Source organism: Oryzias melastigma, linkage group LG15, assembly GCF_002922805.2.
Source record: "Oryzias melastigma strain HK-1 linkage group LG15, ASM292280v2, whole genome shotgun sequence".
NCBI lineage: Eukaryota > Metazoa > Chordata > Actinopteri > Beloniformes > Adrianichthyidae > Oryzias > Oryzias melastigma.
The window spans coordinates 6,873,338-6,876,767 of record NC_050526.1 but is presented as its reverse complement, the minus strand read 5'-3'; the positions used below and the strand labels follow the sequence as shown (position 1 = coordinate 6,876,767).

The following is a 3,430-nucleotide window of genomic DNA, read 5'->3' as shown; positions in this document are numbered from 1 at the left end:
TATGTTTTTTATTATTATTATTTGTTTTGACGAAGACACTCTTTTCAATTCATCTTCCTAGTATTTTTTGTTGCTACTATTTTTTAATGTTTAAATTATTAAGAGATAATTCACGGATGGTTTTATAAGAATTAGAACACTTTCAGATTTACAAATTCAACTTTTTGACTGCAAACATTGGAGGAATCTGGTTTTGAAAACAGCATTAATCCTCTGAAGTCACTACAAAAGCATCAGACTTGGGCATAAACAAACATGGAGAACTCCAGACACCTAAACGGGGAACAGCTAAGCCATGCTTCTGTACACACTCAACCTTTCTCATTATCATCCATGGGATTTACACAACAAGAATGGTGCTTATTAGGAAGACAAACACCAACATTAGTATCATGTTCGGTATATCTCAGCTCTTGAACATTTTCTGATGGATTCGAAGCTCCTAGAAACTCTGAAATGAGTGAGCTTCCTCAAAATGACAAAATGAGATTTTCCTGAAGGAGTGAAGCTTATGATAGTTGAAAGAAAGTAGTTAGATAGTTGAAAAAATAGCCAAAACAAAGATACATTAAACACATACTGTAATTATTAATGGAAATAGCAGGATTTGAATTCTTATAAAAAAGAAATGAAAAGACAGAAATGTATCTGGAGTAAAATGTTGCATCTCTCTTGTGTCCTAAACAAGGCTTCTTACTGAAATGAGGATGAAGAGGATGCATTATCTCCTGATACAGCCTCCATCAGAAATGATAAAGAAGAAAATCTGTCATTGTAAAGTCCCGAAATAATGCTGATTAGATCAAGAGAAGAGTGAGATGGAAGCAGGATGTCCTGGAAAAATGGGCGGCACGATCACCTTGTTCTTGGAAGAAAGGAGGCCACCGCTAACAGAGCATCAGACAGATCCTGCTGATCTGTAGTCTTACATAAAAAAATAAATAAATAAAAGCCTCTGAGAGTTTTCCGCAGTCGCCCAAAAGCTTGCTCGGTCAGGGGTATTACATTCATTTTTTTTTTGCAATCTTTTATTCACTTATGTAGCCATTATTAAAATGCATTGTTGACAATTTGGCAACACTGTAACAATTTGGCTAGAACTGATTTATAACCATTCTTAATGGTTTGAATTTTTCTGTAGCTTAGATATTTTTCATGCATTCTCTGTACTGTGGCTAAAGACGACCTTGGCACAGAATACAAGCTCTCAAAGCTGCATTGCTGTATCTGTACCACGTAGCCATAAAACGTTAGTTGTTAGTACTGTTTGTTTGAGCTTGCAGGCATTTGGTTGAGAATTTTCAGTGCCAGACCTTACATTGCTTGTCCAAAATTTCAAAAATTTCAAAATCTTTTAATTTTTAAACTATGCTGTGTGATTTAGACCACATACAAACATCCTATTGCTGTTAAAAACATCCACTGATATCAACTATCAAACACGTTGTGCACTACAGTTTTGTGGGGATCATCTATTAACTCTTATTCTATACTGGAGACAAAATGTATTTTTTTATTTAAGTGTGCAAATCTCATGAACTTCATGACATTTTTGATGGGATGTGTAATCACCTTCACCCAAAACATTCCAGACAGATTTAAGGTTTCAAGACACTCACAATGGTTTATTAAAATGCAGGCAACACAAGCTTTAAAACCTTAAAGTCCTACTCCGATTATCTCTTGAGCAATTATTTAAAGAGTTCCCCGCCATCTTTCAATCAGGATTATCTGGTTTTAGCCAAAGTCAAAAAGCATGAGTTGTTTTTGAGGACAAATTTTCTACAAGTCTCTCTGGGGAGGTGTTTCAGACATGTCCCACTGGGTGGAGCCTGGCATGGGAACGCCTCGGGAGGAGCTGGAGGAAGTGTCCGGGGAGAGGGAAGTCTGGGCATCTTTGCTTAGATTGCCGCCCCTTTTCTGCAGACTAGCATTAGTTCATTCTAAATTCGTGTTGTGAGCGGGATGGTTGGCGCAGAAGTAACCCTCCACTGATATCCCATCATGCCTCTCCCACTAGCTTACTTACACCCCCTCCCAGCTAACATTAGCAAAGCAACAAAAACTGGAGCGAATTTGACACTATCCAGCCGTACAGTTAGAAGACTAAAACTGAAGACGCACAAGTGGATCCATCAGTATGAAGAGAAGGGAGCTAGTGATACATCCAACATATTTTCTGCATCACCAACAAGATCTTTTTCAAACTGCATTTTTTTTCTCCTCCTGATTCATAATAATTTTAATTTTCTTTAAATATTGTATCAGAAAAATAAGAAAAATGCCACAATTTTCATCAGAGTGGGTCTTTACATGGGAATTTTTGAAACTTTTTTCCAAATGCCATTGGTGACTTCTCTTCAACAGTACAGTAAGAGGGTGCGTGTGTGTAAGTGACCTTTAAGAATGCACTGTCTGAAGCTGAAAATTGGAGTGCAGTCTTTAAAGAAACTCCAGAGAATCCATTCAGTTCAACAAAAAGCAGGAAACACTGTAATGATGACAATTTTTCTTTTTGCACAACTTCTTCACAACTTCACATTATGCGCATAATTCACACAGTACTGTCAAAAAACAAGGTATTTAGAGACAAAGTCTGTCGCAGCAAAGACCATCAAATGAGGTCACTCCTGCCCGTCGCAATTTTAATATCAATTACTCTTGTTGTGTGAAACCGGACCGGACGCCGAAACAGAAAACGGGGGAATGAAGACCATTAAAAGGTTTATAACAAAGATTGGATTCTGAACACTTGAATGGAATTTTAAACAGACTCATCAGAACCACTGTCACTGTGAGCTGCTGGCAGAGAGAAACAGTTCTTGTCGGTGTGAGAGGAGCCCAGCTCTAGGGAAGAATAAGCTAAATAGTCTGTGGGGTTCCACGAGATGATAGTTCACAAGTTCACATACAGAACGAAGACACGGTCAGCACTTCCTGAGACTCTGAGGAAAGAATTTTCTGACTTTGGCTGGCAGCAAAACTAAAGGTGAAGAGTTCCTCTCTTTGATTATTAATAGAATATTGGCACACTGAATTAAATTGAGAGTAGGCACCATGTAAACATTTGGACTAGAGTGTAAAAATGAGAAAGCACAGTAGAACCTCTATGATGACTAAATGTGCTACTTTTTGTAATATGTAGCAACGTAATGTCTTATCAGTAGAGGTATGCTGAAATAAACTATTATAATCAGACACAAGTCTGCAGTCACGTAAGGAAAAGTTTGAAATGCAAAATGTTGCAGCAACTATTTAATCTTTATTTTGACCCTGCAGTATATTTTTTACATGATGTGACATCACACCTCAAATGTTCCACTGTTTGATGTTCTTAAAGCTCAACATCACTCCATGCTGTGATCAGAAATATTATCGTATTTTACACACTATAAGACGTACTAAGTCTTTATTCAAAAAAAAAAAAAAA

The 3,430-nt window shown here is 37.2% G+C and overlaps 1 protein-coding gene across 3 annotated transcripts in view; it reads right to left on the bottom strand.

Annotated features, from left to right (window-relative positions):
* LOC112161501 (VPS10 domain-containing receptor SorCS1) overlaps nucleotides 1-3,430 on the bottom strand; it is a 92,416-nt gene that overhangs the window by 80,000 nt on the left and 8,986 nt on the right. The window lies entirely within an intron of this gene.